General features: G+C 43.0%; 1 long non-coding RNA gene across 1 annotated transcript in view; it reads right to left on the bottom strand.

Annotated features, from left to right (window-relative positions):
- Window positions 1-1,037: 1,037 nt before the first annotated feature.
- LOC137525619 (uncharacterized) overlaps window positions 1,038-26,655 on the bottom strand; it is a 67,807-nt gene continuing 42,189 nt past the window's right edge. The window contains exons 2-4 of the long non-coding RNA XR_011022959.1: window positions 5,026-5,166; window positions 1,583-1,658; window positions 1,038-1,278 (exon numbers count right to left, since the gene is read on the bottom strand). This is a non-coding gene — a long non-coding RNA (uncharacterized lncRNA). The remainder of the gene's footprint in view (window positions 1,279-1,582; window positions 1,659-5,025; window positions 5,167-26,655) is intronic.

The raw sequence follows: 26,655 nt of genomic DNA, 5'->3' as shown, positions 1-26,655 counted from the left end.
CTCATGAGGTAAATTATCAAATGTTTGATAAAGTGTTTGATAAAGCTTAGTGAATTGAGGCCTATGTGCGTCACGGTGCACTGCATAGTGTAGATGAATCCTTAGGGAAAATTGAGCTACACTTGGATCCATTTGAGCATATCAAATAATTTTCTCTAACGTATTTAGTTCCTATGTAATGTCGGATGTTTTCATCTTTTGACAAGCCTAGTTCAGCCATGGTCATGAACAGTAACACTGGAAGGTGAAAGGTTATCTTCCCATGAATGGTCTAGTAGTGAAGGGAAGGTAATATTTGGGAAAGCCATGTCAGAAGGTGAGAAGGTCGGCAGTGACAGGTTCTGGGGAACGAATGTACTTGTTGTGTTATTCCTGTTATATAAATGTCACTTCTGTGACTTCCCTTGTAACTGGATAAGTATCACACTGCTCACTGGAGCTTCTGACTGCTAGCTGATCCCATTGTTCACAATGACAATCACAGATGATGCTTACATTATGGCAGGGATGGAGACAGCGATTTCATGCCTTCACAGAAGTCTTCTCTACATAGTGCAATGATTTTATGAGTGAATAATCTGCTCAGTAATTTATGGTACTGACTGAGGCAGACTGAAACTTTGGAAAATTGGTCCTCATGTCATTTTATTTTTATTATTGTAATTACTTTAACCACTTCGGTGCAGTTTCCCGGGTCACGTGTTTGTGCAAAACACAATAGAAAACGCATTTGAACGCAACAAAAACACATGCGTTTTTCAACTTGCGTTTCTTTGAATTTATATAACAGTCTGAACAGCACTTTTACAGTGTCCCCTCATGGGGCTCTACATCGTGACTCAGTCATGTGACCTGATTTATGCAGCTGGAAATAGGTGTAAATACAGACCATGTTCAGAGAGTGGGAAATTCGAGATTATAAACCTTAATAACTACCTCTAAAGCCATACAGGCGGGAATAATATAAATAAGTTTTGACTTCCTAACTATAAGAAAGGGTTGAGTTATGTGTAAAACTGAAGCTGAAATAAAAAAAACAGAATCAAATATGTTTATTAAAAATAAAAAAAAACAACTCTTCAGCATTTCAATTGAACTTTTATATTTTCATTTGTATCCTTCTTTCTTCTCTTCTGTAACTGTGTTTCTTCTTCTGTATTTCTCTAACTTGTGACACCATCTTCCTAAGAATATTTTTTCAGGTTCTTCTTCTTTGATATTCTGCCCATATTATCGACCAATCAGAAATCCATTGGAAAATCTTAATGAAAACTCTGGCTGGAAATTCATATGATTGGATCAATAAATACACGTTAAACTTAAATATTAAAATTGCCATAGTATGAATCAACATAAGTCCCGGGTGCAAATTCAAATACTCGACTATGGGGATTCTAATCAGTATTGCAGTATTGTGACAACTTAGTAGACCAGAGCTTCAATCAAGATACCAGAAGAATGTAGTCGAGAGAGCAGAAAAATAGAAGAAACGAAGAACAGAAAACTGTAGGACTAAAAGAGAGGACTAGAGGAATATAATAACAGAAGAAAGAGTACCCGAGGTACAAAATTAGATACTTACCTAAAGAAAGGGAAGCCTCAGGATCCTATTGAGGCTCCCCTCCCTGTTCTGATGTCCCCCATTGCTGATCATGGCCCTTCAGAAGATTAGAAAGAAGGTAAGTATCTGAATAAAAATTCATAGTTTAAAGTGCCTGAAGAAGAAATCTGTAGATAGATGGAGATGATGATACAAGTTAACAAGAGAACAAATAAGGTTACCAAAGAGAAAAAAGAACAATACAGAGGAATACAGAAGAGTACAAAAACAATCATAAATAAATTAATTAATAACAATTTAAGTTTTACATGTAAACCTTTATTTAAAATAGGTAGTGGGATCTGTTAACCTGGGAGGGTGTAGACATCTGGGGACTCCTTATCATCTGAGGGGACCCCCGGATTCCACCATAAATTCTCACAATCCAGAGTCTACCCCACCTCCCTGAAAAGGCTTACTGCAGAAGAAGCTTGTATGAGGAAGACAGAAGGGGACACCAAAAACCCAATATAATGCAGTATGCAGTAGGACTGAGAGTTGGACGAACAATAGCCTATGAGGTTCACAAGTGTGGGCTACCACAAAGGCAACCACTATTTAGGCGGGTGGGGAATATTAGAACCTGACCCTACTCAGTTTAAGAAGTCACTTTCTGTAGATAGGAAACAAGGGGTAGCACCCCTCTACCAACGGTGGACTTGAGAATGTAACAAAAACAGGATAAAATAATTAAAAACCGTTTAAAAAAGGAGATAGTTGTGTACTTACCTCCCCAGAAAGTGGATAACAAATTGGTTGATTAATAGTCAACAATGAAATGTATTTGTACACTCCACAAAGCAACGCATTTCACAGGATCAAACCCCTTTCATCAGGCAATAATGGGAACAATAACTCCCCATTGAAGACTCGAATTGTCTAATTCAGTTTTTGGCGCCCCTGTTCAAACCTTCGCTATTGCCGAATGAGGACACCTGTTTGGTGAATGGGAAACCCATCAAGCACTCTTTGTTCAGGTGTTTATTCAGCTCAGAGTCACATATCTAAGTTCAGCTGAAATCAGTATAACTGTCTTAAATCCTTTTTTTTTCTTTTTTTACAAAAGTTTAGATTTCTTTAAATTATTACATTTTCTATTTTTCCCAAGAGTTCATATCTATATATACATATATATAAACAAATTTAAAAACATCTGATTTAAAAAGAAACTTTTTCTTATACTTCACAATGCGACTTAGCTACAATCAGGAAAGTCTGACAAGGCAAAATAATGAAAGACAGAGTAAAAGTGAAAGTGAAGCTGAATTACTCATCAAGAAGGCGAAAGACAAAAAAAAAAAAAAAAAAAATAGCGGATGGCTGAAGACTCTAAATCAGGCAAACATTTTAAACATCTCCACTGTAATTGGCAATTTTGTAATATTTATTCACAACAGATCTGATTGTCAGAGTCCCACTGGCTCCTCTCTGGAGGTTTTGCGTGAAATCAGTTTGAAATGGTGTGTCAGTTTTTTTTTCTGAAGTCACCATCTGGCTGATAGACTGGAGTCTGTTCTAATACACTGACCCAGTGAATCGCTGCTAAACAACTCCCTGGGGACTGCCTTCCCCTCTCGTAAGATATTCACTGAGAGCGCCGCACAGAGTCAGCCACGTATGGAGCGTGATGGGGAACAATGATTGGAGAATTGGATCCAGGCACAAGCGAAACTAGAAGCACAATGAGAGATTAGGTTGGCAAGTGTGCCAGGCCATGGCCTGGTGAGTCATAAAGCTCCGGCCTCTTTGCCAACAGCTTGCTCAACACACAACATCATAAATAAAACAAAGCTACATGTATGTATTAATTCATGTCTACCCCAGGCACTCTGCTCAGTGCTGTTTAAGTGGACAATATACAGCAGACAGGATGCTGGATTGTTATTATTAATCATTATGTAGCACCATTATTTATTGCAGTGCTTGACAAACTGAAGTTACAGTTATACCTGGTATAGGACCTGTGTACACGTGGCACCGTACAAATGCAGCGTAGGTGGGATTGTACCACCTTACGTGAATGTACCACCTTTGTTCTACGGTTGTAATACATTTGTGGTTTTCCAAACACAGTATGATGGGACTTGCTGCCTTCAAAAATCTCAGTGCTAATCAACTGCGGGTCCAATGCAGCTTAATGCAGACCTGAAGTGAAAATAAACTTAAAAGGCCATAATTGTATTTTTTTTTTGAGACTCGTATTTTTTATTTTAGTTAAGGGCTTCATTTTTAGGACTGCATTTTAAACAGCAACCGTGACAGAGGTAGTAAACCTTAGAACTTTCCATCCTCTACAACCTTATCAGCAGGGTTTTCTCAGGCAGATAAAAGAGTTTTGGCTTCTATTTACTTTTTCTGGAAATGGGCTGAATTCGACAAGCTGTTCCAGAAACTAAATCGCATAGATAACAACATATTTTAACATGTGTTGTACAGGATAACAGAAGGGGACTTCAGAAAATTTCTGAGTAGGACTAGTACTATATGTAGCTATGTTTATCTTATCATGTCACATGTCACTTCAGGAATATAATAAATTTAGCAGAACTGCCTACAAATAGAAGCCATAAAGCTTGTGGGGGTGTGATGGGGGGTGTGATGGGGGGAGTGGTGGAGTGTGATAGCAGTGGGGGAGTTGTGATGAATAATTGCCATTTTCCCGAAAGTCATCGCAATGCCGACTTACTCCAGAATCCCCCTTTAGTTTTTCCTGGCAAGCCTGAATGTCACCTCAAATTCACCTAGAATAAAATAATAATATAGGTTTTCTATCATAATTCCATATTTCTGCTCACCCTAGTCTTATGAAACTGAGTTAAATTGTTGCTAGGTAAAATATGAACATTCCAAGACGTCAATCCTCATTGTAACACATTCTGACAGTGATGATGCAGAGATGATGGCAGTGTAACTGCAGAGAGGGAGTGACTGGAGGTATACAGTAGTACAGGTATGACTGGGAAAGCTGTGGGGTATAACTGGCATGCAGTGGGGTTGCAACGCCAGTAGGGGAGTAACTGGGGACTGTAGAGCAAGTATGATTGGGAGTGTAGTGAAGGTATGACAGGAAGTGTGGTGACTTGAGGGTATGCCTTGGAGTAGGGTGAAAGTATGACTACAGTGTAGTAGTAATTTAACTAGAGATATGGTGAGCACTGGACTGGAGGTGTAGTTGACATGTGATGGAGCTAGGGTGGCGATGTAACTGACTGGAATGAACTGTAGGTGACTAAAGCCACTGAGCCAAACTCCAGGGGTTTTGTTGTTCCCTGTATTTATTAGTTACTCCAACACGTATTGTAAATGCATTGTGACAACAAGCCATGAACTGGAATATCTTGAATTCCAACACTGACCACGGGTTCTGGTGGTATGACTACTGCTCTTCCTTCCTTTCTATGGCCACAGGGTACTAGCAAACATACCTGCAGCAAGTGCAGATGTCACAAGGGGTTTAGTTTTTCAGTCTGGAATGCAGGACATTCATATGTTGGTACCAGCAAGGGGATCTCAAAAGGACATGAGGTCCTCTCTACATCAGCAACATAAAAAGAGATGATGAAAACCTGGAAGAAAGCACAATGATTGCCCTGTGTTATGCATTAGTACAAATTGTACGGTGTGTTAAACCGCTACCTCCTGGTGCTAGTCTGCAAGAAAATTAGCTGGAAAAAGGTAAATCAGCAAGGAAGAACCAGCTTTCACAAACAGGGTTGGATGTCAGTTTCCCACACGTGTGCCTGGTGAAAAGGGAGATAAATGGCCTCCCTCTTACGCTTCTCTGTGCACTTTTCCACCTGCATGACCTTGTTTGCAGTAGGCCTGAAAGACCCCATAAAAAGGTCCAAGCAAGTTGTATAAGACAGTAGAGGTGCTGTAGTGTTGAATAGCAGAGTATTTTACTGCTGCAATGTTATACTACTGTTGATTTAGTCATGCCTGATTTTGACTTCAACTTTCATGCACTGTTTGAATTCCCAAGAAACTGCTGTTCAGTTAAGATTAGTGCATTTTACAGCTGGTTGTGGGGGAAGTGGTATATTAAAGCTAGTTTAGGGCCAGTTTACACTAGACATGAACGGTGAGATGCATTTTAAAGGAAACCTGAAGTAAAGTTTTGCCTACCTTGGGCTTCTGCAAGCCCCCTGCAGCCTCCCTGTGCCCACGCCATCCTGGAACGATCCTCCGGTCCCCCGCCGTAGCTAAGTTTTGTTATCACCGACTTGCAAGTGGAGAAAACATTGTACTGCGTCTGCACAGGATGCTTTGGGAGCACGAATGAGGATGCGGCCAGGACTGCGCAGGTGCAGAGGCTGTCGACTTGCAAGTCGGCGATTACAAATCGTATCCGCAGTGGAGGACCGGAGGATCATCAGCACAGGCACAGGACGACTGCAGGGGGCTGGGAGAAACCCCGGGTATGTGAAACTCTTTTTTTTTTTTTAAAGTTAACTTAAAGAAAATCTGTAATGAAAAAAACTCCCCTGGGGGCACTCACCTCGGGTGGGGGAAGCCTCCGGATGCAATTGAGGCTTCCCCCATCCTCCTCGGCCCCAGCGGCAGCGGCGAAAATCCTCCCGGAGCGTTTGCGATGTAAATATTTATCTCCTTGGCTCCAGTGCAGGCGCAGTATCCACTCTTCCCGCGGAGATAGGCGAAAATAGCCGATCTCCGTTGGGCCACTCTACTGCGCAGGCGCAAGTCTCCTGTGCAGTAGAGCGAACCTGATGGAGATCGGATATTTCCGCCTATCTCCATCAGAAGAGCCATAACAGCGCACCCGCTGGAGCAAGGATAGGTAAATATTGCACAGGCCGACAAATTGTCGCCTGTGCGTTCCGTGGGCTGCAGTGAGACCGCTGTGGGGCAAAGGAGGATGGGGGAAGCCTCAATAGGGTCCAGAGGCTTCCCCCTGCTGAGGTGAGTACCCCCCAGGGGAACTTTTTTCAGTACAGGTTTTCTACTTACCCGTGGCTTCCTCCAGCTCGTGGCCGGCGACATGTCCCACGACGCAGCTCCGCTCGCAGCCCTTAGCCCGGAATCCCTGCCAGTGCTGAGGCTGAGCGGCACTGTCAATCACCGCCACGTTGTCTGCGCTGTACTGCCCAGGCGCAGTAGTTTTGCGCCTACGCAGTACAGCGCAGTCAACATGGCGGTGATTGACAGCGCCGCTCACGCAGGCGCAGTACGAGGCCGACCCTGAGGTCTACCGGGCTGCAAGCGGAGCTGCATCGTGGGACATGTCGCCGGCAATGAGCTGGAAGAAGCCATGGATAAATCCAGTAACAGGATTTGTTGGAAACATGTGAATATATATTAGTACCAGTTCTACTTAAAGCCTACCTTTGTTCCTTTTTTAACATTTTCTATTGAAAGCATTAATACACCAGTTCTTTATCTGTGCAGTTGGACCAGGCAGACTGTAGAGGCAGCCCTCCAAATTTTCACTGAAGGTTCATCTTAAAGGGGAACTGAAGAGAGAGGTATATGGAGGCTGCCATGTTTATTTCCTTTTAAGCAATACCAGTTGCCTGGCAGCCCTGCTGATCCTCTGCCTCTAATACTATTAGCCATAGCCCCTGAACAAGCATGCAGCAGATCAGGTGTTTCAGACTTTAAAGGGGAACTGAAGAGAGAGGTATATGGAGGCTGTCATGTTTATTTCCTTTTAGAGAATACCAGTTGCCTGGCAGCCCTGCTGATCCTCTGCCTCTAATACTATTAGCCATAGCCCCTGAACAAGCATGCAGCAGATCAGGTGTTTCAGTGGTTCAGACTTATAAGTCTGATCTGACAAGACTAGCTGCATGCTTGTTTCTGGTTTTAATCAGATACTACTGCAGAGAAATAGACCAGCAGGGCTGCCAGGCAACTGGTATTGATTAAAAGGAAATAAACATGACAGCCTCCATATACCTCTCTCTTCAGTTCCCCTTTAAAGTCAGATCTGACAAGACTAGCTGCATGTTTGTTTCTGGTTTTATTCAGATACTACTGCAGAGAAATAGACCAGCAGGGCTGCCAGTCAACTGGTATTGATTAAAAGAAATTAAATATGGCAGCCTCTGTATACTTCAGTTCCCCTTTAAAGAGAACCTTCTCTCTGCTCTAAAAGATAAGCAACAGTTTAAAACCTTTTCAGGAAAAACATTTCTTTGTTTCAGCTTACAGAACTCCTGCAATAAACCAACACTGTGTACTTCCTGCTTTCATGGAAGCAGAGAACATCCTGTGTCTACATACTAGCTGTGTCTGCCAAGGACTGCCACATTTCTGTGCTGACTAGAGACGTAGCAAACGGTTCGCCGGCGAACGGTTCCAGGCGAACTTCGGTGGTTCGCGTTCGCCTGCACCAGGTGAACTTTTGCAGAAGTTCGATTCGCCCCATAATGCACTATGGGGGTCAACTTTGACCCTCTGCATCACAGTCAGCAGGCACATTGTAGCCATTCAGGCTACACTAAGCCCTGGAGCCCCCCCCCCCCCCCCTTATATAAGGCAGGCTCGCTGGCCATGACACTCACTGGTGTGCCTGCTGCAAATAGACAGACTAGGGAGAGCTGCTGCAGATTTTTTTCTCCTAGGGAAAGATTAGTTAGGCTCTTGGCTTGCTCCTTGCTGATTGTTATTGCTAAAATAGCACCCCTCAACAGCTCTTTTGAGAGCTAATGTTTTCCTGATGTGTTTTTTTTTGTGTGTGTTGCTCACTGACACTGACATTATACAGCCCTATCTGTTGCAGCTGGACCTTCGTAATTGTTATTACTGTGCCAGCCAGGCCCTGCCTAATTATCTATACTGGGACACCTACCTATGCCTACCTAACTACTGGGGCACCTACTTACCTATATGGGGACATCTACCTACCTACCTATACTAGGGGACCTACCTATGCCTACCTACCTATACTGGGACTCCTACCTATGCTTAGCTAACTACTGAGGCACCTACCAATGCCTACCTACCTATACTGGGACTCCTACCTATGCCTACCTACATACAACAAGATAATAAGGTTGTTGCTTCATTGTGGACAGACCAAATTTGATCAGCTGGACAGTCACTGTTGTTCTATCATTGAGCTACCACAGCCCGGCCACCATATGGGCTGGAAAACTGCCACGACCTGCACTCTGGCCATGTTGTGCATCAGTCCAGCACGGCCGTCACTACGCAAACAGCTGTTTGCGGTGCGTTACACAATGAGTTTGGTGTGTCAGTGTGAAGCAGTACTCTAATTACACTCCCTGATTGATGTATGCACATGCAAGATGTTTGAAAGCACTTTAGGCCTGCAATTTAGCATTCAACGTGATTTCTGCCCTTAAAACACTGCTTTGCGTCAAATCCAGATTTTTCCCCGGGACTTTGGGCATGTATCCCACTCCGCCATGCCCCCCTCCAGGTGTTAGACCCCTTGAAACATGTTTTCCATCACTTTTGTGGCATAATTTTTTCTATTTTTCAAAGTTCGCCTCCCCATTGAAGTCTATTGCGGTTCGCAAAGTTTTCCGCGAACCGAACCTTCCGCGAAGGTTCGCGAACGGGGTTCGCAAACCGAAAATCGGAGGTTCGCGACATCACTAGTGCTGACACAGCTGAGAGATCCAATTGCACTCGTCATTACTTACAGATGAGGGAGATTAGACATCCTCTTCTCTCATTCTTCATTTTTTGTGAAAATTCAAATGCAATTTTGAATATAATTACAAAATTAATTCGATAATTAATTACACTTTCATGTAAATTCACTTCACTGGTATGCATGGAAAAAAAACATTCTGAAAAGTTGCTTACATTCTTGCAGAAAAATTGCAAAATCAAAGAAGAAAAAAAAGGAAAATACCCAAAAAGTGGCAAAATGCAGATTGGTGCGTGTGAGCGGAAGATCACATGTGAAATTCACATGGATAAGAGTGAATAGTGATGATCGTAAACTGCTAAATTTTTGCAATTATGGCCATACGTAATTAAGGTTTGGACACGCAACTAATTTTGCATAATCCATCTGTAATTTTGCGTAATTATGCAAAATTTTGCGTATTTTGTGCCAACTTTAGAGGTTAATTGCAAAAATACCTTGTAGTTTTGGAGATAATCCATTTTGAAAATCCAAAGGAAAAGGGGTTTTTAAACTTAAATTTTTGTAAGTTTAAAAACCATTTTTCCTTTGCATTCTCAAAATCAATTATCTCAAAAACTACAAGGTCTTTTTACTTACTTACTTCCCTGTGTTCAGGCCCTTACAGATTAATGAGACTGAAGCTGCTACAATCCAAAATTCCACAGGGTTTTAAATGTATTTTCCCTGGGTTAGCCTTAATACACATACTAAATTTGGTATCAATATCATGCATGGGGCCTTTGCAATCACCTGCAAAAATTATTTTATATATATAATTTTGCCTGCTCAACCCTACAGCTTACACTGAATGGCACAACCAAGTAACTGGCATTGTGTACAAGAGCATCTGCATAGTGGACACGTTAACCATTTAAAGAGTAACTGTCGGGCATAAAATCAAAAATCAATTCTTTATTTTGATCTGCTAAACAAGTAATAAGGATGTCAATCAGGCAATCCAAAAGTTAAAATTACTATTACTTTTTGTGTTGATAAATTATCATTCCCCAGTTTACATGACTCTTATTTGTTACACAGTACATTTGGTACACAAAAGAGAAGTTGCAGGGCATGCTGGGTTGTCTTTTTTTGCTTCTCTACTTCCCCTCAGACTTAACTAATGCAGCCTGATTGACTGAAGCCTCTTTCCCTCCTGTTTTCCCCCTCCCACACCTCTGTTCCTCTCTGATTCGCCAAAATTTCTCAGGCTGAAACAATGCACTTTCTATAGTGAAGGGCGGGCAAATCAGGCAGAGGAGACTAAGGGCGGATATTACATCAGGCCTGGCTTCAAAATAGCCACAGAAAATATGGAAACTGACTAGAATAGGATTCTATACTTTTCCTTTATAAAATTCACAGGAATCATAACATGGACAGTGCAATACATCTGTTATGTAAGTAGAGCAAGTATTTATCTACTTATATATATTTTTTTTCCTGAGATAGTATGGCTGACAGCTCCTCTTTAAGTCTATCTGGACGTACATATTTATCCAGATAGACTCTGCTGCTGCCAGTGTGCCGTGCACGTGCGCTCCCGCCGCCTGCCATTAGCCCCAAGATCATTGAATGGGGATATTGTTCCTATTCATTGATCTAAGTCCCCCGCAGATAAGCCGACGGCCTCTTAACATAGTCTGCAGTCTTTCTGCAGAAAAAAAAGTTTCCCGTCCTAATGCTTCCTGGAAGCGAGATCGTTCACTTCCAGGACTTTTTGACTACACGCACATACATTTTTTTATTAAATATATATATATTATATTACGTTTAAAATCAGCTGTTTACCTCCCACACCAAAAATTACCCAAATAAAAAAAAAAAAAAAAAAAAAAAAATTACAATAAAAAAAAACATAAATAGGGTCTAAGGGTCTGAACTTTTTGAATATGCATGTCAAGTGAGTATATTGATATAATTTTTTAAATTATAAGCTTGTAAATAGTGATAGACGCAAATTGAAAAAATGCACCTTTATTTCCAAATAAAATATCGGCGCCATAAATTGTGATAGGGATATAATTTAAATGGTGTAATAACCGGGACAAATGGGCAAATAAAATACATTGGTTTTAATTATGGTAGTATGTATTCATTTCAAACTATAATGGCCAAAACTGAGAAATAATGATTTTTTTTCCATTTCTTTCTTATCTTCCTGTTAAAATGGATTTAGAATAAAATAATTCTTAGCAAAATGTACCTACCAAAGGAAGCCTAAATGGTGGCGGAAAAAACAAGATATACATCATTTAATTGTGATAAGTAGCGATAAAGGCGAATGAATGAGAGGTGAAAGTTGTTCGGATGCATAAGGTGAACAATGCTGTAGGCTGAAGTGGTTAAACTCTCCCAAGTCCAGGTGGGAGATTCCACACAAAGTTGTTGAAAATAATAGAGCTAAGATAGTGTTCATCTTCCAGAAACAGGTAATGTTCAGTCATCCAGACATCATGCTTTTACACATGACCAGAAGACAGCAGAGGTGATGGAGGATGTGTCAGAGCAGAGCGACAGCAACCAGGACCAGATTTGTACTTTTTACTGCCTAAGGTCACTATCACCAGCCACCCCCTGGCAAAGTGCAAACCATGTACCATATACACACACTTTTATTGGTCACAGTAATCAATATATTTAAAGATGCTTATTAACAATTTTACTGAACGATCAACCTTCCGATTGATTGGATGGGGCTGTGTTGATGAAGCCATTCAACCAAAAATGACCAATTTGTGAATCGTTTGATCAATCTGTTTTGTGGATTGATTACATGTGAAGCGATCGGATTGGTTATAATTGTTATTCCATTTATGGGCCAAATCAATGCTTTCTGCTGTTGTAGGTGAGAGCTGGGTGGAGGGATGAGTTGGACTCCACAAGTGGCCAACAGTGATAATGAGTGACAGTTCACATTTCATGTCACATACAATAAGCTGGTCACATTTGTTGCCCCTTCATCATCGAGTCCTAGACACTTGACTGACTACATAAGTGTGCCAGCCCACCCCTTGCTTCTTGGTGCAGTAGGCCATGGCCTTTGAAGCCTTGCCTGAAATCCAGCCATGACAGCAACATCAGGAAGGAAAAGTATGAGTAGCTGGAGAAGTTTCAGCCAATTAGGCCAGCTAAGGCCAAACTGGTCCCACTAGAGGTATGTGGTAACTCCTAAGCTGGGAGGGGATTCCAACAGATCCTAGGAACAGCATTAGTTCTCTCTCTGCCCAGAAAAGTGCAGTGCATGGAACAGCTAGGATACTGCAGAGAACCATCAAATTCTCAGGCCTCTGGCAAAGGACCCTATGGCAACTATGGAAGTGAGATGAGAAGGGTAAACAATCTGCACACATGATACAGATGCCTGTATCATGTATTATTATTTGTAACTTTAGATCTGTGCTTCCCTGTACCTGAGATCTGGCTTTGTAATCAGACCTGGTAAGTCTAACTAATTGTTTATTTAGTAGCACAGTGGAGGTGGTAAGCAAGCAAGATCTAAGCATCTAACCAGAGAGGTATCTTACCAGTAATGGAGTTTAAGGCTGCATACACACATCCAATTTTGATTGGCCAATGAAGTTTACCACCACCATGTAGTATGAGGGCCAACAGATTTTAAATACTATGAAGAGATTGTGTATGCAAGGTCTCATGATACGTGGTAGAGGTAAAATTGGCCAATGATTGGCTAATAAAAATGGAATCTGTGAACACACCCTTAGTCCCACGTTTCTCTAGTGAAATGTGGACTAAAATGAAATGAAAATAAAATGAAACATAAACAGGTGTTGATATTTCACAGCAGAGGTGGTGGTCCAACAAGGACGTCCTTTCTTGGGTAAGAGTGATGCATAACAGGCAGCACTTATAACAAAATCTCCCCAAAACAAGTGAGTTCTATTAAAACTGTTTTATTGTTCTTGCACAATGACCTGTGCTTTATTGATGCAGCACTGTCAATGAAATAATTCCTTTATATGGGCCCCCAAAAGCAGTTTTCCAAGGACAGTCATTGTGTAAGACTTAATGTAGTGACTGGAGGAGTGCCCCAGGTGGGCTCAGTCTAGTGGTCCTGGTGTGGTTGTAACCTCTACTTCCCCTATTCTCTTGCTAGACCTCTGCTACTGCCCTATGGACCGTGCCACCCTGATTTCCTTGGCCTCGGTCACTGAGGAGAAGCTATGAAAGAGCACCGAAAGTAAAAATGGCAAAGCTTGTCATGACAGGCTCTTTCTTAATGAAGATGGATGGGGGGGGGGGGGGGGGGGGTCACGGGGTAAATACTTACCTGCCCTGATGTCTTTGGGTCACAGGTGACACTTCTCCTCCCTCCTCGAAATTGTAGTCGCGCCATGTTTCTAGACTACTGAAGATCTTTGAAGACCTCCACATGTGCTGCCGTGGCCCGCCCACAGCTTGGCAGCCACCAATTAAGCAGCTGCTGCCGAGCTGGGGGATAGCCATGGTAATGCAGATGGGTGTGGCCAGAGTTTTGGTGGCGATTTAGAAAAAACACAACAGGGCCCGTTCCTGAGGTGGGTGAAGCAATCACCAGCCTAGAGGGATGATATCAAAGTAGATAAGTATTTAACTCTGCAACCATCCTCGCCCCCTCCATCCTCACTAAGACAGAGCCTATCTTGACAGGCTGTGTCATTTTAAACTTGGGTACTCTTTAATGAGTGTCAATCTGACCCTCTTGTTTTGAGAAGTCCTGATCAATACCCTCCTTATTCGGAGTGAGGACAGATCATGGAAGCAAGTGAGTACAAAGAAAAACCTTTTTGTAGGTATAGTAATTCACATATCCAGTACAGGTAGTCTTCTGTCAACGAACGAGATAGGGACTGCAGGTTCGTTCTTAACCTGAATCTGTTCTTAAGTCGGAACAATGTGCCATCTCTGGCCCCTCTACCTCCTCTGTGCCCCCCCCCCCCCCCCCCCCGGTGCCTCCAGTGTCCTCTTCTGTGTAACCTCTGCCCTCTGTACCTGCTTATATAAGTTTAAAGGCCATTTTTTCTTTGAATTTTTTTAAATCAATTTTCTCAAAAGCTACAAGTCCAATTTGAATTTTTTTTGACTTGTTCCCATGGAAACACGGAATCCATGCCGTTCGTATTGGCGGGTCGTTCGTAAGTCAGGAGTTTGTAAGTCGGGGGCTACCTGTATGTACCCTAACTGCATATTCAGCCTTTTATTTAGAGGCCTGTTTTAACGTAACATCCTCACAAACCCACAGTGTTTCATTTTTAAGCCTTCATTTCCGATTGTGTCTGCCAAAGATGTTACTCAGTGTTCAGCGATCAAGAGATTTCACTCACTACCAGTCAGACATGTTGCTAAATGGAACGGCATATTGAAACGGAGAAGAAAGCGCTGCCTGCCTTTAACATAGCAAATATTTGATTTTATTTACCCTGGGGGCAGATATATTGTTGAATATGCCTCCTGCTGTGACAGAAATGACAGCTTCAATTAATGTCTTTGCGACAAGCAGCCTGAATATGTAACAGGAAGACAGAACACCAGCTTAGGCAAGGGGACCTTATTTGGTTTAAATATGTAATATGCTGAAGATGTGATCAGCCAGTAGTTTTATTAGCCAATATGCTCACTCCGCAATTTAATAAATAAATAGAATCTGCGGGTCCTCTGATTCCATTTTCTGTCAGCGTAATTCTATAAACTGTCACCACGGCTCGTTAACACATGCTGTGCCACGGGGGTCTAAGGTCCGCCGCGGAATTAATTGCGTTTGCAGACACAAGCCCTCGACCGCCATTAATCTGTTTATGTTTATTATTCCGTTTTTTTTATTTTTTTATTTTATTTATTATTTTGAATCCGTCTCGCTGCAAGGTTTCGAGTTAAAGGTTATTTTTAACACATGATTTGTGTAAATGGGGTAGAGTTGCGTGTTTTATTGTAAGGGTGACATTTTACAGATATTTCATTAAATGGGATAGATTGTTTGCTCATTTCGGCATAATCAATCATCTCGTGAATCCGCTAATCAGCTGACGCGTATGGATTATAAGTGAGTTAGGGCCTGGCTTACTTATTTTCATAATGGACAGAAGATATAATCTGGCCTATTTACAGCTACTGAGGATTGAATCTGAACTGCATTCATCTTGATATTGGCGGAAAAATAAGATAGACAAAGAGAGAAGAAAAAGACAGTATTGTAAAACCATAAAGCAACCCTGGAAATGTTACTATAACTTGAATTATAATGGTAAGGCTTTGTCTTCTCACGTGATGGTCAATGAGATGCAAATGATTCTGGCTTGCATGCAAATTGGATGCAGCTTAGAAATGGGCCAATCAGAATTGGCAGGAAGTGTGATTGGTCTAATTCCAAGCAGCCTACAATTTGCAATACTATAAATTGGCATGCAAACAGGAATTATTAGCATCACATTGGCCATCCCTTGGGCTTATGGAGGCAGCCATATTGGATTATTTTCAAACAATACCAGTTGCCTTGCAGTCCTGCAGATATCATTGTCTGCAGTCAGGCCCGGATTGGCATCACAGGAGCCTATACCGTAGGCACAGATATCCTGGCACCCTAGACTTTGCCCTCCATGGACCTACAAACCCTGCCGAACTGCACCGCTAGTGTGCTGACTGGCCCAGCTGCCACTTCTCCCTTACTTCCCTTGCCAGTCATAGGTAGCTACAGGTTCCCCTTAGTATTATGTAGCCAGAGATATCCTCGGTTTTAAGTAGCTAGAGGTGCCCCCAACTGAAGGGAGATCTCATCAGTGGAATGCAGAGAGCTGAGTGAGTAACCTCTCATTTACACTCCATTCGGGACTTTTCATAGGGAAGGAGGAAGGCATTTTGGAGGGGATTGAGCTGTCTTTCCACCATCAGGCACCTGTAGACATGAGCCTATAGTGCCTTTTGTTAAATCTGTCCCTGGCTGCAGTAGTATCTGAATCACACCCCTGAAACAAGTATGTGGCTAATCTATCAATTCAATCAGAACATCTGATCTGCAGGCTTGTTCAGGGTCTATAGCTAATAGTATTAGAGGCAGAGGAATTGCAGTACAGCCAGGCAACTGGTATTATGTTAAAAGGAAACAAATATGTCAGCCTCCATATCCCTCTCACCTCAGGTTTTCTTTAAACTTGCCATTTGCAATTAGATTGTTTAATAGATGAGCCAATAAACTTGATGAAAACAGTAAAACATTACATTCGATCAGGGGCGTAACTAGAAATCACTGCCCCCCCCTGCAAAACTTTGGAGGGGGCCCCCTCCCGCCAAACCTTATCCCATCCCCCCTCAGCATTTTCTCTATCAATTACATTAGCTTCTGTGATAAAACGTGCATGTTTTAACACATACAGACACACATGGGGCTTGATTCACTAAACCGTGATAACTCAAATATCACACCTTATCAAAGATATCACACCTTATCAAATATATCACACTTTATCAAAGTTAACATGCCTTATCAGAGTAGCATAGCTACGAACCAGCAGGACGAGTGTCATTGCCAATTAGCAGGCATAAGTTCGCACCGCTCGCTATGCTACTCTGATAAGGCATGTTAACTTAGATAAGGTGTGATATCTTTGATAAGGTGTGATATTTAAATGATCACGGTTAAGTGAATCAAGCCCATGGTGTGATGAGAATGCATACAGATAACTGACAGATGAGTGTGCTTCCAGCCTCAGCTTATTACACTCACTCTGTCCATCTCTGATGGAGCAGAACTGGCTCTGCAAACTCCTCCAGCATCACTACAGTACACAACACTTGGAGAGGGGGTGGAAAGGCTGGGGGGGGGGGGAGGGCTCTGCAGACTCCTCCAGCATCACTACAGTACACAGCACTTGGGGAGGGGTAGAAAAGCTGGGGGTGGGGCTCTGCAGACTCCTCCAGCATCACTACAGTGTCAGTACACAGCACTTGGGGAGGGGGTGGAGAGGCTGGAGGCAGAACTGCCTCTGCAGACTCCTCCAACAACATCACTACAGCACACAGTACTCTGGGAGGGTTAAAGAGGTTGGGAGCAGGGTTCTGTACAGAAGAGCCTGCTGCACACTGAACAGGGACTGTCTAAAAATCTGTGTCTACAAAACTTTGTATGATTCCTTATCAGTGGCTTAGCAGATGCAGTCATCAGAACAATTGTGCAGAGAGCATAAAGTTTTTTCTCTCCTTGCTCCTAGTTGTCAGTCTCTCAGGACAGGGCTCCCTGTGGCTTCTGGGCCCCCCTGCGGCTGCATTCCTTGCAGGGTCTATTGTTACGTCCCTGCATTTGATAAAAACTGGATGAAATTATGACATCCCATTACTTATTTGACGAAAGCATCAATGCATGGAGTTTGAATATTTTTTCCCATGTTTGTGTGGGTTTTCTCTGGGTACTCTGGTTTCTTCCCACATCCCAAAAACATACCCATGAATTGTACTTAGGCCACTGGTAGCTGTATTATAAAGATTACATACACATAGTGTAAACATTAGATAACCAGTCGATGTGGAGATGAAGAATATAACATGGTACATACTGTATATTGTGCTGAGTCAACATATTATATACACCAAGTACAGTCTTCTACAATAACTATAGTTTACCTTTATATTTATCTAGCAACAGTACAATGACATTCACACATATGAAAAGCGCTTGTGGTTGAGATCATTGAATTTAAGGCACTTGTATTGACCTGAGGAAGCGAGCCAAGACCCGTGAAACGCATTGTCTTAACATACATGAATAAATATAATTTTTCCATTACACTTGGTTTGTCCTTCTGAGAAGGTAAGTGTAACGATTGTGGAATTCTCTCCGTGATCAGCGCACAAGACGTGTGCGCTGACACTGCGGAAATCCTCCACAAACGTATAATTTGCAGAAACCCAGCAGAAGGTGCAATGCACCTGTAGAGGGAAATTCCTGTCGACAGGGGGAGCTGTGGAGTGCAGAGGAACAGCTCCTCTGCCCTACCACACACGCCAGACAGGAATTGCACGAAGGGACGGAACGCAATCGCAAGTGAGGCGATTGAGAATGAGCACAGAGACAGATTGTATGTGTGTGCACCAAACTAGTCGCCAACCCGTGACGGTGCACACACCACAGCAGATATGGAGTAGGAACGCGATCGCGAGAGGTGCGATCGCCAGAGGTGACACAAGGTTACAGCAAGGCAGAGCATGAGAGTAGCAAAGGCACAGCAAATCATACAATGAGGAGATACGGAAAATAACAAATGCTAGCTAAACGCGAACACCGCACTCATTCACAACAGTGCACGCGTTTATGCGCGGTCTCCACGTGATAAGCACAATAGAGACAAACACACCTAACTAACCACCGACAGACAAACATGAAACAGAGGACGCGAGTGCTTGCTTAACGGTTACCTCACCGAGCCTCCAGCAAGAGTTCGTAGCAGACAAGACAGACACACGAAAACATGAATAAGCGAACGATAGGATCCACAGCACTAGCGAAAGTGGCTAGCGCGATCCAGGAAGACAGAACAGAAGGATCCACAGCACTAGCGCAGGATGCTAGTGCAATCCAGGTACAGAGTAGCAGAACAGAAGGATCGACAGCACTAGCGCAGGATGCTAGTGCGATCCAGGTACAGAGTAGCAGAACAGAAGGATCCACAGCACTAGCGCAGGATGCTAGTGCGATCCAGGTACAGAGTAGCAGAACAGAAGGATCCACAGCACTAGCGCAGAATGCTAGTGCGATCCAGGTACAGAGTAGCAGAACAGATCAGAAGGGGCTACCAGTAACAACCGCTGTTCCGGTTAGCACCCAGACACACAGAACGATTTCCTGTCGACCACCGCTGGGACAGGACAATCGCAACAGACAAACAAAACAGATAAGCAATCCTAACTGCACTAGGGAAACCTGCCCAGTGCAGTTTCCAGGGATTACTCTAGGCTAATCTTCAACAAAGCAACAAAGAGCAAGGCTGACACTCCCGGCGAGTGTTACACAGGATCTAACTCTTATGACCAGCAACTTACTGTGGTATCACATAGTATTTATAGAGCAAGCCCACAAGGGATGTGGCTAGGCAATCTGCATGACAAACATATGCAAATTCCTCAGCAGCAAGTTGCAATACTGACAAAAGGTCTCTCTTTCAGAGACTTGCAGAATGCAGACCTGAACAGTGGTCAAAAGGCTGCCTGCCTGCGCAGGCAGCCCAGCGGATCCTCACGGTAAGCCACACACTTCTCATTTATACTATAGCTTACAGTTGTCATTATTCACCAAGGGCACCTCCACCTGTGTTTTTAGTATAGTCCATACCCTTTGGAGGTTTAATAGCCACAAGGCGTTGTTATCCTCTAAACTATCCAAGGAGAGCAGCCAAGCAGCATTTGCAGCAACAGATCTGGGACACTGAGCAAGGACGGTCAAATTTCTTGCAGGCTCTGACGGTGGTTGCAGGTTCTGCAATCCATCCTTGTGAGTATATACATATACAATTACCATATATACCAATCCACCCAGCGATACCGCACCATTGGGCTCCTGGTTGCTCTCATTTACAGATACTTGGAGGTTATGGCCGCATAACCAAGACCATCAAGAATCAAAAATCCAAGATTCTCACAGGACAATAGACCTAACAAGCTACAGTGGGTTAGTTTAGCTTGTATTAATTTCTCATGGATTTCAGAAGGAATTACCAGGGACGTCTTTTAACATGGCAACCCACCATGTTCCCTCTGTGGCAACTCTGCAGTAGCCAAAGTTCCAATCTAAGCTGCATGCTACTGAAAGGTCTCAGCTGAGTACTGTAGGTAACCCTTTAAAGTCTAGCAACCACCATCACACCACTGCCCATCAGCACAGGGATCTGGGCTATTGTCCAGCCAGTGCAGACTGAGAACGTTTTAACATTTTCTGAAAAGAGGAAGCCCAAATGAGAACTCTGTCTAGCCACACTATTTACTATTTTAATATGGCCTTCTATAAAAATGGACGCTCAAATCTGATCATCCCTTAGGTCACAACAGTCAGCCCTTATTATACTGATTTACTGATTTGTAGCACATTTAGCTTGGCAGAAATTGAAATGCCAATTACAGGTACATGCTTGACAGTGTAAACATTGCACGTAGGTACTGTGCCAGGTAGGATAAGATCTTGGCAGAGATGGCGGAAGTAGTGCCCACCTGTTCAAGTCTGGATTGTGTTGTGCGTGGGTAGCATGGAGATGCTATTTTTGGCATCAGAATTCAATGAGACAAGCTCTTCTCTATCATTTCAATTCCTGTGACTGTAAGTCACGAGTTGGTACATATGAAAGCTACGTAGGTGGCACTGTGGTTGTGCAGCACAGGGATCTTGGCTTTTGTTGTCCCTGGAGACAAATTTGCTTAAAGTGTGTACTGTATATGGGTTTCCTCTTTGTCAAATTTCATATCCCAAAAATCACAAGACCTGCCCAATCTACATTGTTGAGCTCGTCTACAGATATGTACTTGCCCGCCCCATCCTGCCTTCCAATGATCTCCACCTGACACCTCCCCCCCCCATGCATTTCTCACTCCCATGCATGCCTATACGACTTCTCAAGAGCTGCCCCACCCTATGGATCTCCCCCCCCCCCCCCCCTTAGACTCACTCCTTCCTTCAACACCTTCAAGCAAGGCCTCAAAACACACGTCTTTAAAATGCCTACCCTCCATCTACCACATTTTTACTCTCTCAGCTGAGCACCTTTTCCACAGCCCTACCTTATGTGTCCCTCCCCCTATCCTTCAGACTGTAAGCCTTTGGCAAGGTGTGCCACCCTCCCGTGTATCCTTCTTGATCTTGCAACCCCACCAATGACACCCTTCCTGGGGAATAACTCGGACCTGAATTGCTAGGTCTCTGTTAATATGCATGATTTTGCATCTCATCCCCTGTTTGCATTTATAACCTTGTGCTCTGTTGTATAACCCCTTGTTTACATTAATGTATCCCTATTTATTGTCCAGTGCTGTGTAATATGTTGGCGCTTTATAAATACAATAAATAATAATAATCTCAAAGCTTCTGCAACTGCACTACAGCATGTATGATTTCAGCGCACTATAGAGGAATAACATCATACGTTCTGTTAATTATGATGTGCATGGCTGCAGGTACTCTGTAAAGTGTTTCACAATGCAAATTATTAACAGCTGCAAACACAATATTAGAGTAGGTATTGCGGCACCACTCACTGAGCTGGCATCTGGGTGGTGCCGCTGGCCCGCTAGCAGTTAAACAGGAGGAGGTGCCCCAAAAACTGTGGATTTCATGTATGTAAAAGGTAATAAAAAATATTTGGCTTACCTCTACAGAAAGGGGCAACACCAATTTCAAAATAAATGTTATTTTCCAGACACTTGAACGATAACATGTTTTGCGGAGCACAGTCCGCTTCCTCAGATCAGAACAAGCAGTCATTATTGTGATACCAATCAGGTTGGAGTGCCTAAGAGCTGATTGGTATCACAATACAGACACCGTTTATTTGATCTGAAGAAGCAGACTGCTCCACAAGAAGCGTTATCATTCAAGTGTCAGAAAATTAACATTTATTTTGACATTGTCCCCTTCTGTAGAGGTAGGACAAATATTTTGTATTACCTTATACATCTGTGTGATCAAATGATTTTGGTATGCCTCCTCTCACCCATACAGCTGCCCAGTTCCTTTTTTGAGGGGTTGGGCATTTGTTCTTGTTCGTTAAACTCCAACATCTAACTTTTTTGTCTGGAGGGTGACCCGCCCGATTGAAGAACAGAGAACCCGAGTGGGGACGAGACTTCCCTACTTGCCTTTATATTATGGTTGCTAGTTTTGTAGCCTACTTTGTGAGTACCCTCAATTACCTTGTTGATTCAAGATATTTTCACTTGATTTACTACACCATAAGGGGCTCCTAGTGTCTCTGTGTTTTTTTCCCTTTCTATACTAGAAGGTCCTTGGAGGCCTTTGGTTACCACACACTACCGATATTTTACTATGCACAACTCCTGAGAGGTTCACATTATGGATGATTTTTTAATACACGTTGCATGTGCGGAAAAATTTTGCACAGCCTGTGGCATTTTTATTTTAGAAAACTTGCACATTTTCTTTATTTTTTACATTATGCTGCTCTGGGCAAAGGCAAATGTATTTTTGCATACAAATGCGGGTGGTGTCTGAAAAAAATGTGTGAAAATATGTGATTTACCCACATGGAAATGTGAACCTACCCTTACTTTTCACTGACCAAGTCAAATCCAGCCCCGTTCATCCAGAATTTTTAATGTTTCAATTCTGGATAAACGCTTAAAGGGAAGGTTCAGGGACTATCTGAAAAAAATAAAAATCCCCATCCACTTACCTGGGGCTTCCTCCAGCCCGTGGCAGGCAGGAGGTGCCCTCGGCGCCGCTCCGCAGGCTCCCGGTGGTCTCCGGTGGCGCGCCCGACCTGGCCAGGCCGGCGGCCAGGTCGGGCTCTTCTGCGCTCCAAGGCCCGGCACTTCTGCGTCCCACGCCAGCGCTCTGACGTCATCGGACGTCCTCCGGGCTGTACTGCGCAGGCGCAGTAGTTCTGCGCCTGCGCAGTACAGCCCGGAGGACGTCCGATGACGTCAGCGCGCCGGCGTGGGACGCAGAAGTGCCGGGCCTTGGAGCGCAGAAGAGCCCGACCTGGCTGCCGGCCTGGCCAGGTCGGGCGTGCCACCGGAGACCACCGGGAGCCTGCGGAGCGGCGCCGAGGGCACCTCCTGCCTGCCACGGGCTGGAGGAAGCCCCAGGTAAGTGGATGGGGATTTTTATTTTTTTCAGATAGTCCCTGAACCTTCCCTTTAAAGGACCATCATTGTGAAAAATTGTAGAATTATAAAATGCATACATATAAGAAGTACATTTCTCCTAGAGTAAAATGCATTAAAAATTACTTTTTTTCCTATGTCGCTCTCTGTTGTAGTAGGCGGTAAAAGCTGACAAGTTTACAGATATTGGACAAGTCCATCTCCTCATGGGGGGGGGGTTCTCAGCATTTCCTTTAATATTTTCAAAAAGTACTCCCTGAAGAAGATCAGTACAAAATGCTGGTCATCCTCCTCACTCATTTTCACATTATTTTGGCAGTTGGACTGAGCAACTGCTATTCAGTAAGTGCTTATGTAATTAACCACTTCCTCTCCCCCGGGACGTGTAACTATGTCCCTGCATTACCCCATATCTTCTTGCAGAGACATAGCTACTACTGTATGTCCTTCCCCACCGTCGCACCCTCCCCCACCGCACGTTCCCGCCGCCGATGCTGCCGCCGATTGTTTGCCGGAGATCAATGAATGGGAACACAATTCCCGTTCATTGATCTAACTCCCCGTGTGAATGAATGCCGCCGTCTATGAGAAGGTGCTGTCATTCACAAAACCCAATAGTCACACGTCCATGCATTGCTTCCTCTTTGCGTAGTAATACTAGGCATAGGGAAGTTTTGTGCGAGGACATCTTATGGCCAAAAAGTAAAATTACATCTAAAAACATTTTTTAAAATAATAAGACTTATTTTTACAGTTTAAATGAACCCCTTACCTCCCTTACTCCCCAACAGTTACCAAAATTTTACAATTTACAAAAAATACATAAAAAGTTACCTTAGAGACTGAACTTTTTTAATATGTATGTCAAGAGGGTATATTATTGTTACTTTTTTTTTTTTTAAATAAATTATGGGCTTGTAATTAGGGATGGACGCAAAACTGAAAAAAATGCCTTTGTTTACAAATAAAATATTGGCGCCATACATTCTACTAGGGAAAACTTTTAAATGTTGCAATAACCGGGACAAATGGGCAAATAAAATGTGTGGGTTTCAATTATGGTAGCATGTCTTATTTTAAAACTATAATAGCTGAAATCTGAGAAATAATGAGTTTTTTTTCATTTTTTTCTTATTTTTCCTGTTAAAACACATTTGGAATAAAATAATTCTTAGCAAAAAGAATTCCCCAAAGAAAGCCTAATTGGTGGTGAAAAAACAGGGTATAGGTCATTTTGTTGTGATAAGTACTAATAAAGTTACAGGCGAATGAATGGAAGGAGTGCTGACGGGTGAAAATTGCTCTGGTTTTCAAGGGGAAAAACCCCTGGTGGTGAAGAGGTTAATGGACCACTCCAGCGAAAAAAGAAAGCAGTTAAAATACGACAGAACCAACAGGTTTTGGACTAGTCCATCTTCTCAAAGGGGATTCTCAGGGTTTTTTTCTTTTGTTTTCATAAGCATTTCCTGAATGGAAGTTGCTTAGTCTAACTGACAAAATAGCGTGTAAACATCTTGCCATTAACTGCCATTCAAGAATTGCTTTAGAAAACAAAAAAATACTTTGAGAATCCCCCATGAGGAGATGGAATAGCCAAAAACCGTTGGTTCTGTCAGATTTCAACTGCTTACTTTTTTTTGCTGGAGTGGTCCTTTAAAGAAATATTTAAAAATACCCCTGTCAGATTTTCACTACTACATAACAGCGACACAGGAGACATGTAATGTATAGTGCATTTTACTATATGAGAAATCTACATTTTAAATTGTATGTACTTTCAATTTTAATTTTTTTGCGATAGCGACAACAGCAACTAAATCAGCGACACTGCCTGCAAGTGATTCATGCTAATTCTATACTGTGCTATTTTCTATGTGCCAGTATTTAGTTATTTCCGACAAGCAGGCAGCAGCTTCTCTGGTTGCCACCGCAGAGGATTGTTCAGTAGGCACAGAGAGAAGAGGGCACTGCGGTCCTTCAGTTTATGCACAAGACGCTGATTGCAAACAGATGACTGCATGCTGTTTCAATGAAAACAAGCCTCACAGTCTCCGCTTAATGGTGGGAAACATGAAGGGTAAACAAAGCTCTCTGCTGGCTGATTCTGTTCCCAGCCATCACCAGCACCGAACTGTGGTTTTAATTCCTTACATCTAGAACAAATTGATTTCTTGCTTGGCTTTGACTTTTCTTAGGGATGCTGTGTGTGTTAAAACTCAAAGGAGCCCAGGAGCTGCATGCAGTGTCTATGTCCCCAACACGTCACATGGTGAAGCACCGGTCACATGGGAGAGTCACAGAACATGGGGGGACTGATTCTTAAACCTTATCTTATAAATTACTGTATCTACCCTTATCTCTGTATCTCGTGACGTATCTCACCTTATTTATCGAACTCATGATTTATCTCTAGAGATGGCCCGAACCTCCGATTTTAGGTTCGTGAACTGGGCTAGCGAACCTCCTGCGAAAGTTCGGTTCGCGCGAACTTTTGCGAACCGCAATAGACTTAAATGGGGAGGCGAACTTAGAAAACTAGAAAAATTTATGCTGGCCACAAAAGTGATGGAAAAGATGTTTCAAGGGGTCTAATACCTGGAGGGGGCATGGATGAGTGGGATAGAGTGTTCTTTGGATCCTATTCCCTCCCATTTCATTCCGCAGCTATCCTTATTTCTCTTGCCTGCACTAACAACGCTATTTAACCTGTCCCTCTCTACTGGCATCTTTCCGTCACCACTCAAAAAAGCTGTTGTGACACCACTACTTAAAAAACCTTCTCTAGATCCTACCACACTTGCCAACTACCGCCCAGTGTCACTTCTCCCATTTGCATCCAAATTACTTGAACGCCATATACATGCAGAATTAAGCCATTATTTATCTGCTAACTCCCTACTTGATCAGTTCCAGTCTGGCTTTCGCTCTAACCACTCCACGGAAACAGCCCTTACCAAAGTGGCCAATGACCTTCTTACAACCAAATCCAAAGGTCAATTTTCCATACTCATCCTTCTTGACCTGTCATCAGCATTTGATACTGTCGACCACACCTTACTCCTACAAATACTTTAAAATGTCGGAATAAAGGGCCTTGCTCTCACATGGTTATCTTCCTACCTCTCTGGAAGGTCCTTCACAGTCTCCTACTCAGATCAGATCTCTTCTCCTCATGCTTTGTCTGTCGGAGTTCCCCAAGGCTCTGTCCTTGGTCCCCTCCTCTTTTCCATCTACATGCATGGTCTTGGTGATTTAATCAACTCATTCGGGTTTCAATACCACCTCTATGCAGACGATACACAACTGTACCTCTCTGCCCCAGACCTTAACTCCCTCCTTAAACGTGTTCCTGACTGCTTGTCTGCTATAGCCTCCTTCATGTCCTCTCGCTTCCTAAAACTTGATATGAGTAAAACTGAACTAATAATTTTTCCACCGTCTCTGTCCACCTCCCTGCCTGAAGTAACAATAAATGTTAATAACACTCCCATAACTTCAGTTCCCAAAGCTCGGTGCTTGGGGGTGATATTCGACTCATCTCTCTCTTTTATTCCTCATGTTCACTCCATAACCAGCTCCTGCCATCTCCAACTCAAAAACATATCTCGCATCCGTCCCTTTC

This window comes from Hyperolius riggenbachi, chromosome 7 (assembly GCF_040937935.1).
Source record: "Hyperolius riggenbachi isolate aHypRig1 chromosome 7, aHypRig1.pri, whole genome shotgun sequence".
In the NCBI taxonomy this organism is placed as follows: Eukaryota; Metazoa; Chordata; class Amphibia; order Anura; family Hyperoliidae; genus Hyperolius; species Hyperolius riggenbachi.
The sequence above is the reverse complement of the archived record's forward strand: the minus strand, read 5'-3'. Positions and strand labels throughout refer to the sequence as shown.